This window comes from Ambystoma mexicanum, chromosome 10, assembly GCF_040938575.1.
Source record: "Ambystoma mexicanum isolate Mex_15411 chromosome 10, UKY_AmexF1_1, whole genome shotgun sequence".
Taxonomy (NCBI): Eukaryota; Metazoa; Chordata; class Amphibia; order Caudata; family Ambystomatidae; genus Ambystoma; species Ambystoma mexicanum.
In genome coordinates, this window is record NC_090932.1 from 1,320,625,234 (window position 1) to 1,320,638,234 (window position 13,001).

Below are 13,001 nucleotides of genomic sequence, written 5' to 3' on the forward strand. Positions count from 1 at the left end.
ACCATTTTCTTAGCGTTCCACATCCATGTGGTGGGCGCTTTCTAGCCATGCTCCCGTGGAGAAACAGTTGTGCCTAGTGTCTGGACTGGTGGAGTAGGACCCCACCGCAGGATTCTGCGAGGTAGTCGTGGCTGGGGCAGGTGCTTTCTCCCAGCGTGCTTTGTGAGCCGTGCAGTGGTGTGTGGCTAGCTTTCGCTTGTCTCCTTCCTCTTTCCCAGGTGCCTGGTGTTGAGGGGTCTTGGCCCCCTGTTATCAGTGCTCAGGGCTGGCAGCCATGCCAGTACATCTGCCTTGGGATTGAAGTCTTTCCTGGGGGCAGGGTGCTGCTAACGGTGACAGTGTCCCTGTCATCTCAGGTTTTTTTTACGTCCAATGGTCTTCTTTGTGCTTGGGGGTGGGACTTGCTGCCGAATTGCTAACGATGCCAATGGGGGGCTAACAGTGCCGGTGTCCCTGTTATCTCGGGGCTTCTTTTTTCTAATGGCCTTCTTTGTGCTTGGGGGTGGGGCTTGCTGCCGAATTGCTGATGGTCCCTCAATAATGCCTCCCAGTGTCACACACCAGTGTAACTAGCGCTTATGGAATACATGAAGGACTCACCTCCATTGAATCTTGCCATCACGCTTCCTCTGCTTGCCTCTGAGCGGTCTAGTGTTTTTCTAATATGGCCACCGCTGGGAGGTTCTTATTCAACCCCCTCCTGGCAGTCGGTGTGTTGCCACCCACTGGTTTCCTGTCTTTGGGTGAGACATTGTGTTTCCTCTTGTCCACGCTCCACATGGGAGCCCTTCTCTACTAAGCGCCTTCTTTGGCCTGCAACGGCTCATGGCCCCACCCTTTCCCACGTGGCTGCCTGTGCCAGTCGCAGATTTCTGTCTCTATTGCATCCCCCCTTGCGGCCGAGTCTCTACACGGCTTTGTACTCTCCCGGGTCTGCCGGTTCCTGGCTTCTCTCTCTTTCTTTCTCCTTCGCTCCCCTCCAGGATACTCCCATCGGGGCTTCGGCTCCTCTTTGTTTCTCCCACACACTGCACCACCCTCCTGGCCACGTACTCTTGGTTGTCATGGCAACCTTTGCTTACCTCTGAGGACCACTTACCTTCTGTCACCTCTCCTCGAAGGGTATTCCTCTTCGCTTCCTGTTTCTTCTCTTGCTTCCTTAGGCCATTATCAGGTCAAGGACTGCACCGGGTCATCCACAAGCTTTCACCTGCCAAGTTCTACTATCAGACCAAGAGGTTTTTTATGCTCCAGTGGCTTTTTCCCCATTCTTTGTTATCCCGGGAGAGGGGTCACAGGTCGGCTAGTCCCCCTAGCATTCGCTGTGGCTTCCTTTCGGGGTAGACCCTACCTGCACAAAAAAACGACTTTCGGTGTAAAGGCAGACGGAGGAAATCACCTGTCAGCTCCAGCAGTACAGGTGAGGAGGAAAGTGTGTTCTCGGATTCAGGGGAGGAGGCAAGGGAACTTGACACGGTTCCCTCACCTGAATATCAAGGAGGCTGGTCAGGATGCATCTAGCTTCTATGTAAAGATGGATGTTTAATAAGTCATGCAGGGAGGAATGACCCGCCATTTTGATGACTGGTGGAAGAAGTAAAGGTAAGCCATGAAAACAGGAGTGACCCCTTTGCCAAAAGCCCTTTTTCTGGCCAGCAGATGGCACCCTGGAGAAGCAGTAACATGGAGGGGCCCCTGTCATGTGGAGCACAACAGGACCCAAGCATTTTTCTCAACTCATCCCTTTTGGCTTATGGAGCACACTAGCAACGGCTGAAGGTGGGCAGGGCAAGAGACTGACCAGGGACTCCATTGAGCGCCAATAGAATTCTAGCATTATTTTAAGCATATTTTCCTTCAGGCACCAGTCACATTGGGAAGGCCTAGACAATATAATTTTTCTTACCAAAAGCCAGTTGTCTAATGAGGCAAACTAGTGATGATGATACTGGGCAGACTGGTTAGGGGATCTATTGACTGCCAATCATAATGTAGCATTTTAAAAAGAATATGTTTTCTTGAGATCCTGGTCACGTGGAGTAAGCCAGGATCCAACCATTTTGTCAGTGCAGCCTCGTCGACTTATGCGGTGCAGCAGGGATAATGAAGGTCGGCCTGCTGACCAGGGATAACAATGAGCACCAATTGCACTATAGCTTTTCAAAAAATGAATTCTCCCGTCCGTCACCATCACGTGGAGCCGTTAAGCACCATATTCTGTTTCTTGGTGCAGCTCGGTTGGCTTATGAGGCGAACTAGAGATGTGCGAGGCAGGCAGGCCAGAGACTCAGAGTTAGTGCTGTTCATGCTGTAGCTTTTTGAAAAGCAAATTTTCCTTCAGGCCCCTGCCATGTAGGGCAAATTGGAACCCAATCCTTTTTTCTTAATATATTTTCAGCGGCTTGATTACATGATTCTGCTTCAGCTTTTGGAAAAACAACACTTTTGGTCCCAATCACATGGGGTAGCCAGGACCCAATCCTTTTTGACATAACAGCTGTGTTGGCTTATGGGCACACTAGTGATCCCAGCCTGGGACGCAAAATGGTCTGCTGGCCTTCAAACTCATTGCCGAATCTGTGGGGTACAGTGTATGAGGGATGAGCCGCAAGCGTAAGAGTATCACAGTCTGCCATCAGGACACCATTGCCCTCTGGCACCCACAAAGGTGCACATTGCCAGGGAAAGGTCATAAGGTGCCTGTCACTGTCAATACATTGTTAACATGTCCACCTGTGTTTCAGTGGTGCCGTTGTAAGAAAAAGATTTGAAATATATAAACACTCATTCATATATGAGGTGCAGGCTGTGAGGAAATCCTATGGTTGTGGCTGGGCGCCACCACCTGCTCCATGGCACAGGGGAGGAGGCGCTATTTGAAGGATCTATTCTGGCTCCCCAGGTCCCTAACACTATTGTAAGGGCCCAGGGTCACAGAGCCTCATTTTAAAAAGCAATGCTTCTCTTTACAACCTGAGAATTCCAAAGAGAAGGGGACGGACCAGTAAAGGAATAATGTGATACCCGAAAACCCTCTGCAGTGCCAGGGCTCTGTCCTTCCCAATTAAAATGATAAACTCTGAATGTCCTCTTTGAATTTAAGCCAACCTCAGGGATCAAACCACAGTCAGTTATGTAGGCTCAGGGATCAAGCCACAGTCAGGTTTGTAGACTGTACACTTCACCACTGCACTATAAAACCTGATGACGGATAACAACTAAAGGTGAAATGTCCCATTTCAGTACAGCAAGTGCCATGGAAAACATTTGTATTGGTTCTTGGAGTTTAAAACATGCACACCTTTTAATATTTTCAATAACACTATTAGAAGAAAATATCCTCCCTTCATTTTGTGTGTGTGTTGATTTCATGAAAGGCAAATGCCATTCGTCCCGTGCAATTTGGGTGGTTATGCAAAGCCAATTTAATGAAATGTGAATATTTCACCTTGATATGATTTTACTGGCGGCGTCCCATCCCATTTGTTTGTTGATGAGTCCTCCCACTTTTTTGTTTTAGGATTTATGATGGTGCCATGCTCCCTGGCAGGGGACGAAGCCAAACTAGAAGTACTCTACCACCTGTATTTAACCCTGACAGGTGTAAGGCTATATCACCCTCTCAATACCTGTTGCCGCCATTGGGAACTCTAGATACAGAGCCACTTGGCACCTGCTTACCTCTTGAAACCACTGATCATAGTATCCAGAATGTCTAGGATCTTGGTGTTCCAGGAAAAAAAGGAATTCCATTCTAGAACTCCCAATACCACCAGAGAGACTGACTCCAGTATGTGAACAAACGGAACCCATCCTTTAAGAAACCAGGTGTCGAGTATAGATGTAGCATCCAGCGTAGTAAAGGCAATGTGTGAGTCAGCTGGAGGCTCATGAGACGAACGCGAAGGGCGGAACACGGAGCGAGCGAGGACCATTAGAGGGAGAAGAGACGGAGAAGCTACACGATGAAGATTCACCTTTCCTCGCTCCACATTACACCCTTTAAGACTACTATATATTATCTAAACAAACAGTTAAAGTATTACTTGTTATACTCGTTATATTTACCCATTAAATAATTCCGAACTCACTTTCCTGTGTATGCCCCTGCTTCAGTGGCGACGAGGACGTTCCCACGGCCATTGAGAAGGATCTCCATTCGACTGCAGGTAGGGGCGTAACAGCTAACGACGCCATCTGCAAACTTCCTAATAGAAAAAAGGGGGAAAGCAGAAAAGGATTGCCCGCATGCGCATAAATACACAGTGTTGCTGAAAGTAATTGAAAATGTTGGGAAACAGATTCTATGACAAGACAGGAGGCTCATATTATGCATTACAATCTTTACTCTGAAACCACAGCAGCAAAGAAAAAACTTTTACAAACAAAAAAGTTTCAACAACAGAACTAGATAAAGTTCAATGTCAATGCATGGGGAACTCCCCAAACCATCATGGAGGATAGGTCATACCCTGCAGGGGACCAATGAGCAGGGACCCTCCTTTATATATGTCCATTACTCTAACGCCAACCCCTCTTTCTTTGCTGCTGACACCACAGAGCTAAGTCACCCCTTTCAGTTGTGTCTTACATTGTTTGTCAGTAGTAGGCTTTATTAGTTTGAATATGACATATATTATTTATATGGTAAATATGTGTTAATTACCTTTTATTATAAAGGAATTTGTGTATTTGATACAATGTATCTGGATAGCCGCGTGCGGCCGTTGGTTTCATTTTGGTGTCTTTCAAAAAGAAAATATGTATTATGCTCATACTTCCTGTTTCAGCTAAAGCAGTGGTGCAATGGTTGAATTTCGGACTACAGTCCATGAGGTTGTGAGTTCGAGGGAGCTCTCTAATTTATTTCTTCTTTAAAAATTTCTCGCGCTTGTAAACTCAGGTGTTTCTAGTGCATTAATCAACTCGCTCCCGGCGTGCGCGAGAGCAGTGTTGTTTACACTGTTCCCTCTTCATTTCGCCTGTTTGAATTCGTGCCCCTTGACAGATTTATGGTCACCTGGGGATTCCAGGTGCTGCAGGCTTTGGGTTCGGCCTGCCCCTGTGGCTTATGTTTGTAACAAAAGCCTCTGTTTCAGTACTGAGCCAAGTTAGCTCAAATATAGAGCTGCAGGAAGACCCGGGTTCGCGGCCGACCAGCGCATGTTTATTTGTATATTTTAAGATTAGATATTTTAATTGTTATATTTTAAATAATTGTATTTTACAATGGAGGTATTTGATTGTCACCTTTTTTGCTCAGTTGAGCAGGGATTTCCTAATGGGCATTTGGTTGGTTCATGACTTCTTCAGAAAGATTATAGCACAAACATTTTAATAGTAAAAATGTGGTTTTGTTAAATGTTTGTAATTTCGTATCCCTGGTGACACAACACATTTCCTTACCTTTAGTGCTGGAAAGAAAGAATGTTTACTGATAGACTGTGGGTTTGTTAGGTCAAAGTCTGACCATCCAGCGCAAGAGCCCGATGCACTGCCAGTCTGCAGTTTTATTTTATTTTCTTTGTTTATTTATTCATTTACTTATTTCTTAAGTTATGTGCTTTGCCTTCACTGTAGGTGCCATAAGTTCGGTTTCAGGTTCAGCCTGATTCTATTGCGAGGTTACCCCCTCGTGTACTGCTGATTATCACACCCTGCTCGGGCGAGCAGTTGGAGGTGCACTTGCTCAGTGTATCCTACCTTCAACTTGACAGTTTTCTTTTGTTTGGGTTATCTTCCCTGGAAAGGTGCAGTCACCTGCTCGGTGGCAAGGTTGCCTGGGGTTTCTGCGAGGGGTCCCCTTGTATACGGCTGTGTCCACACCCTGCTAGGGTGAGCAGTTGAGGTACACTTGCTCAGTGTTTCCTCCCTTAAAGTGGGCAACTTGGGTAATTACCTTAACTGGCATGCACCATAACCTGCTCGGTTTCAGGCTCTGCCTGAGTTCTAATGCGAGGTTACCCCCTCGTGTACTGCTGATTATCACGCCCTGCTCGGGCGAGCAGTTGGAGGTGCACTTGCTCAGTGTATTCCTTCCTTAAGGTCGGCAGCTTTGTTTAGGTGCTGCATATGGCTGACGCCATTGTTTGGTCTTGTAGGCGTGCAGTAACCTGCTCGGTTTCAGGCTTCGCCTTGTTCCTACTGCGAGGTGCTCCCTCGTGTACTATTGGTTGCCTCACCCTGCTGGGGTGAGCAGTTGAGGTGCACTTGCTCAGTGTACGCTTTGATAAACAATATGTTTAAGTGTTGACTGGAACACATTTGCGTTTTTTCAGAATTGTCAGTGGCCCAGAAAGCTCAGTGAGTATCAGCTTATATAAGGGCCGGGGATTCGGTCCCCTGTGAGGGCGTAACCCCTCTTCTTTGGATATTTTATATATATTTCATATATTATATATTCTTTATTTATTAAGTGCTTTGAAGAAAAGAGTGTGGAAGTGGTTGTAAACAGACCCATATGGGGTTGTACCTTCCTCTCTAACCATCTATCTGGTGTTATCATTCATCTTTTAGTTAAAAATTCTGTCACCCTTTACCTTAGTTAGTTTCAGGACAACTCAGTCCTTTCCTTAGGTTTTGATTCCCGACCTCAATTGCTCCACCCAATACCAGTGCTGATTAAGCTACAGTATTTTCTCTCAACATGAGGAAGAATAAAGATGATGCGTTATGCCTCTATTGAGGTCTGTAGGGCTTAAGGCTCTCTTTAGTGGGGACGTTTGTTCTCCCCTACTTTTGTCCCATTGGACATTCCTTATTCTTTTGGTTTCTGGTGGAGACAGGGTCAGCTCGAGGGTAACCGTTCAGTTTTTTACATGACAAGTTGAGCAACCATGTTTTACTTGGATGGAGTGTTTGGAAACACTTGATGGTATCAGTTAGACGAGTTGCCAAATAATAACTTGCTGGCGCCTGCCTCATGTTTTTCCTCCCAAAGCTTGGCCTATGGTTCAGCTAACCGTCTAACAGTGTGTTGCAACTTCTCCTCTGCTCGAGGAGTACACGCAGGCTTCTGTACCCTCATGAGCGTTGCTTAACCTCTTTAGAGTGCTGTTTTCATATCCGTGCTGACCGTTCTGATACAGGTTCCTAATTTTGGAAAGGTCTACATCAGTCTTTTATCCAGCTGAGATCGATAAGTGAACACCTCACACCACACAACGCTCGTAGTAGTGTTAAGCACCACTCATATACCTGAGGGTTCGTAGTACTGTATAAGTACTGTTTTGCTATGGACAATGTGCTTAGTTTTTCCTTCCCCTGATTCCCTTAGTGGCCAGTCAGCCTCACATGAATACAGTGACTCAGACCTCAGGGTTTGAGGGGACAGTGGTCCCAGATTTCTTCTCAACCTTGCATTTACAGGGCATTGATAATTATCCAGAGTTCTTTCCCCCTCATTCCCCTTCCTGCCATCCTTGGGGGAGATTGCATCATAATATTACGCCTCTGGGAGTATCCAATGGTTTCAGTTTTCCTGCCATCCTTGGGGGAGATTGCATCATAATATTACACCTCTGGGAGTATCCAATGGTTTCAGTTTTTTCCTTTTTACAGGAGTTCTGGCGGGTGACCAGTGCAGACTCGCACTGAGCATTTCCCTCCCGTCTGTTACTTTCCTTTGTGCTAATCTCTGGTATTTCAATAAGTTAACTGGAGTCTGTCCAGTCAGGGGATTGGTTAGAGGCGCTAGTGGGTATTTATTTCTCTTAACGGTGTAAAGCGGGGCTTTAATGTGGTCCTCAGGGTAGTTTTCTTTCTGGATTGCAAGGTTTTTCCTTTGGATAAGTGGGGGAGGTTTCTCCTCTTTTGGGAAGGCTCAATATCCCTTGGTGGGATAGAGGGGTCTGGGAGTGATACTATCCCCCATCCACGTTATGACCCTCTATCACGATGCGTTCCAGAGTCTATACATTAACTTTCAGAGGGTGTCTGCCGCTACGATTACCAGAGTGCTGGGATATATATTTGGTTGATGACTTGATTATCATAGTCACCTGCATGGCAGGTGGACCTTTGGGGTTTTCACAAGAGTTTGTTTGCAGTAAGGTGCCAGCTCAGGATGCTGTGAGCTTCAAAGATCTGCAAATTGGCTGAAATATAGGTTGGACCTCTTCTGGTGTACACCTTCAGTTTAACCATTTAGTGATCAGTTCTTTGCAGTTTAGAGTCTTGCTAAGATTTTGGAAATTTGGTGTCCTCCTTCGGTTACTTTTGATCCGCTAGGGGATTTATCACCAGGGAGGAGGGATCAAGGTTCAAGCACCGGGCATACCTACAAAGGAGTTTAGATATCACTATAATGGTAGTGATTGGATGTCGGATACATTTTTTCTTCTTGCCTAGTTTGGCCTCTTAAGGATCAGGTTTATAATATCTGCCTTTTGTCATGGTAGCAGAGTCCTTCTTCAAGAGTTCGGGAGGTCTGAGGGTCTCCGTGTTGGCGGTTTGACGGGTTTAGCTTCTCAGGTGGGGCCCTCTCTTCCATTCTGCTTCTGCCTCCAGAAGACTTCCCTCCTTAGTATACACATATGTCTGAAGACAATTGTAGATTAATTCTATTGCTTTTCAGCTCCGCTCAGGATGGATTGTCCTATTACAAAATTTATAAAAATGATTTTTTACTCCCATTTTACCCTTTTGAAGATTTGTCTTTCCCTCTTGGTTCCCCGGTGTAGTTCTGTGACATGCCCTGTTTCTAATGCGATATCTTCCTTTAATGCATGGGATGGAACCTATAAGACTTTCACCCCTATGGGGTACTTTTCTTTATCTCCAGGAGAGCTAGGTGTTTGTTTTCATTGGTTTGCTTTCTAGGTCCCCAAAAATGGTACGAATTTAAGTGTTTTGAATATTTGATTGAACAACATAGGTGTTTATTTCAAATGGTTTTGTCCTAACCTATTAGTATAGGAAAACTTTGTTCAATGTTTTCCCCTCTTTTAACCAGTTGGTTTTGGTGGCCTGTAAGGAACGCTGGATTTGGCACATTCCTGTTTTTCTTGCAGTGGATTTGACTTTGCCTTATAAGACAGCTTTTCGGGCAACCTAGTCTTGGGCAATTCTCTGATTGGTCAACAGATTGATTTAATGAAAGCATTTAAAAAATGTTACCTTTCCTTTAATTTTATTATATTATCTATTATATTGGATCATTTTGTACTTACTAATGAGATGCAAGGGCTTTGAACTTGCATAATATGAGCCTCCTGTCTTGTCATAGAATGACTAATCCCCCACACTAACGTGAGATGGGGGTTTAGATTCTATTAAAGACAAGGAGGCGATTATTATCCCTCCCACCCACCCTGGATATGATATGATATGATATGACAATTGTGATACGCATGTACACAGGTGGTTCAAGTGAGAACATTCTTTGGTTTGTTGTTCTTCCCAACCACCCACCCTTCTTGCTTGTTGTTCTTACAGGTACGAGTTGAGGTTCTGCTCAGGAGTGTGGATCGCAGTTACAAGTTCTGGAGTGCGTGATTTCGGGTGAGAAGTCCTATCCAGAAGAACTTCTTCATTGCTTCAGGCTGCGGAAAGGTTGAGATCTCCGGTTTCGCTGGATCCTTTTTCTCTGCGCTACGCAGTTCAACCGTTCCATTGGGCGTCTGGTGCAAGTCAGCTGCAGAAAGAGGGGTTGGCGTTAGAGTAATGGACATATATAAAGGAGGGTCCCTGCTCATTGGTCCCCTGCAGGGTATGACCTATCCTCCATGATGGTTTGGGGAGTTCCCCATGCATTGACATTGAACTTTATCTAGTTCTGTTGTTGAAACTTTTTTGTTTGTAAAAGTTTTTTCTTTGCTGCTGTGGTTTCAGAGTAAAGATTGTAATGCATAATAATCGCCTCCTTGTCTTTAATAGAATCTAAACCCCCATCTCACGTTAGTGTGGGGGATTAGTCATTACATGACAACTGACTCGCCGGCCATCATAAGGTCAGGCATCACTGATTACCTAGCAATTGTCATCCGATCACCTTTATCTTCACAGCAGTACATCAATAAATTACCTAGTAATCATCATCCGATCACCCTTATCCTCATAGTAGTACATCACTAAAGTACATAGTAATCGTCATCAGATCACCCTCATCCTCGCAGCAGTACTTGGTCAAACAAAGTTGCTGGACATTATTGCAGTTGAGCGGTGAGCAGGAAATCATCATTGTTCATCCTCATACTCAACACCTTATTTTCTTACTATTCTGGTCAAATATTTGGCCACGGAAAGTGCAGTGAAATAAAGAAAGGTGGAGTCCAGGGGGGGCGTGGCCAGCACGCATGCCGTGAGGACAGACATCCACAGAGCTCCGTCCGTGATCCTAAATTAAATGAATAACTATCGCTAATTCTAAGCCTGCAACGCGAGGCAAAAACAGAATATTGCAGGGGAACCGATTCCTGGCACTCGACAGCAATCCAGGGCGGAATCGGAGAACAGAAGCCAGAGAACGAGAAGCCCGAAGCCGAGCCACTAGGAATCCAAGATGGTGGCGCCCAAAGCGGAGCGGAACTAAATCAACCTCGGCCCCCTGGGCCATCCTACGGATTACCACAGCTGGGGGCGCCGCTGCGGACGAGCCAGCGGCCTGCTCCACCGACCGCATCCCGGCCCAGGCGGGCGGACGCTTGAGAGTGGAAAACCACAGCCGGGGACCGCGGCGGCCGCGGCCCGAGGAGAGACTGGTGCACGGGCGCAGACTGGGGACGGAGGAACAGGAGAAGAGGAGCTGGGCCCGCGGCGCTGACCCAACTGCAAGCTGGTGAGACCGGGTAGGCGCATGGCCGAGCGGAATCACGGGGGGCGCAACAAAAGGCGGCGAGCCCCCATATATAACGCAGAGCACAGTACCAGGATCCCTCCACATCCCTCCTCCATGGGTCCACTCGAACTCGCCTCACACAACCTCCCAGCACCTGGGAGTGTGAGGAAGGCCTGCTTTACCTTGGCCCCTGGGCAGTGGGAAGGCGCCGGGGCCTGCACCTAACAACGCAGCCCACGCGCACAATAATAAACGCACCACCGCAATAGCTGAAGGCACAGGAGCGGCCTGGGGACCCCCCTGGTGGACTGCATTGAAAGCGGCTGAAGACCGTCAGCCCACCTGAAGCCCGGTGCCCCCCCAAATATACATTGGTCGCTACGGCAGCAACAGGACAACCAAGGGGTAACTGTTAATGCATGACACATGGTCATAGGGATACCCTTCACTGGAACAAGCCTCAAGTAAACACAAGGCACCAGTAGTCGGGGCACCGAGAGAGACTGGGCCCGCCCAACACCAACTCGAAGACCAGCTCGAAACACACCCTATCAGCACAAATCAACGGGCAAAAAAGTGAGGCAGAGAAGCCCGCATTACAACCTAAGAAGCTGGTCACTGGCCAGAAAGGGAACCCGGCCCAGACACCCCACCAAGCAACACCAGACCTACAGCACTAACTAACGGCAGTAAATAAGGGCCACGAAACCTGTGGATCAAGACCTGGAACAGGCCACCGAAGGGCCCCGGGGAGAGAGATGTCACCCCCCAAGGGCAAACTGAAACTGGTCACGATGGACTCTTTCACGACGGCCAAACCCCAGAGACAACCACAACAGGCCCAGGAAACCTCGGGGGAACCCCCACAACAGGAAGAGGATCTTAAACACGTGCATGTCTTACAGGCAATATCGGCCCCACCGCACATCGGTGGAAGGGAAGATAGAGGAGGTGAAATCGGACATACAACTTATGCGTCAGGATGCTCGCAACCTCACTGAAAGGGTCACGACGGCAGAAAATACACTACAGGACACTGTGGAGGGCACCCAGGAATTGAAAACGAAAGTACAAGAACTTGAGCAAAAGATGGCGAGGCTGGAGGCGCGCTCAGAAGATGCCAAAGGCCGAGCCCGCCGAAATAATATTTGCATATTAGGAGTTCCTGAGGACTTGGAGGGCCCAGACCCGACCGAGTTCATTGAGACACTGCTACTACAAGAGATAGGCCCAGGGAATCTTTCCCAGGGGTTCTCCGTGGAGAGAGCCCACAGATCCCTTCAGAAACACCCACCGCCAGGCTCACACCCACGGCCAATTATAGCCAAAATCCTGAATTTCCGTGATTGTGAAACCATACTACGATATTCGAGAGAAGGAGGAGACAATAGTCATATACCCGGACTATACACCCACTGTGCAACGAGCAAGGAACTCCTTCATTCCAATAAAAGCACAATTACGGAAACTCAACCTAAAATACATGCTGCTATACCCGTCACGCCTCAAGGTCTTACACAAAGGCAGAGCGATATTCCTGGAGAGTCCCGCCGCAGCAAATTTGTGGCTGGAACATAACAACCTGGCTGATGGCAAAGATGACACACCGAAAACAGAAATGGGATTACGACCTACCCACCGTAACAAGAAAAATAGGGAGACCTCCCCCAGCGAGGCCACCAAAGCGGACAATGAAACTACAGCGGAATTCTGTTGAGACGAAAGCTGGATCGGACGAGAGCTCGAAGGATCACACGAGCACGAAGAAGCAACCCACCCCTACGGAAACAGTGTGGGCAATCTACCTACACGCATCCTGACCCGGAAGGCTAGAAGTGGCCTGGAAGGCTCGGGAACCCCTGAGCGTTGCAAGTTGGAAACAACTGCTGGGGGCAGTTTAAAGTTGCACTGTTTGCAGTTTCCATTCAAAAGAATGGACGTTACTACTGTTGGTAAGTCTCCGAAAGAGGAAAGAGGGAGAGGAGGTGATGAGCTGAGGGAGGGGGAAACCAACACCCTGGCCCATACAGGGAAGGAATCATCCACACCAGTACCAGGCTCATGGACACAAAGAGGGGGAGAACAGAACGACCACCATACCCGCTTTAAACCACCATGACCTCAACGGCAATTAAAATCTTGACATGGAATGTGCGAGGTCTGGGGACATATATCCGCAGAAACAGAATCAAGACTTACCTGCATAGAAAAGGGGTGATAATAG

General features: G+C 47.4%; 1 long non-coding RNA gene across 1 annotated transcript; it reads left to right on the plus strand.

Annotated features, from left to right (window-relative positions):
* Positions 1-4,548: 4,548 nt before the first annotated feature.
* LOC138492314 (uncharacterized) lies at positions 4,549-9,855 on the plus strand. The gene is made up of 2 exons (XR_011276185.1): positions 4,549-4,647; positions 9,436-9,855. It is a non-coding gene; the product is annotated as an uncharacterized lncRNA (long non-coding RNA).
* Positions 9,856-13,001: the final 3,146 nt, after the last annotated feature.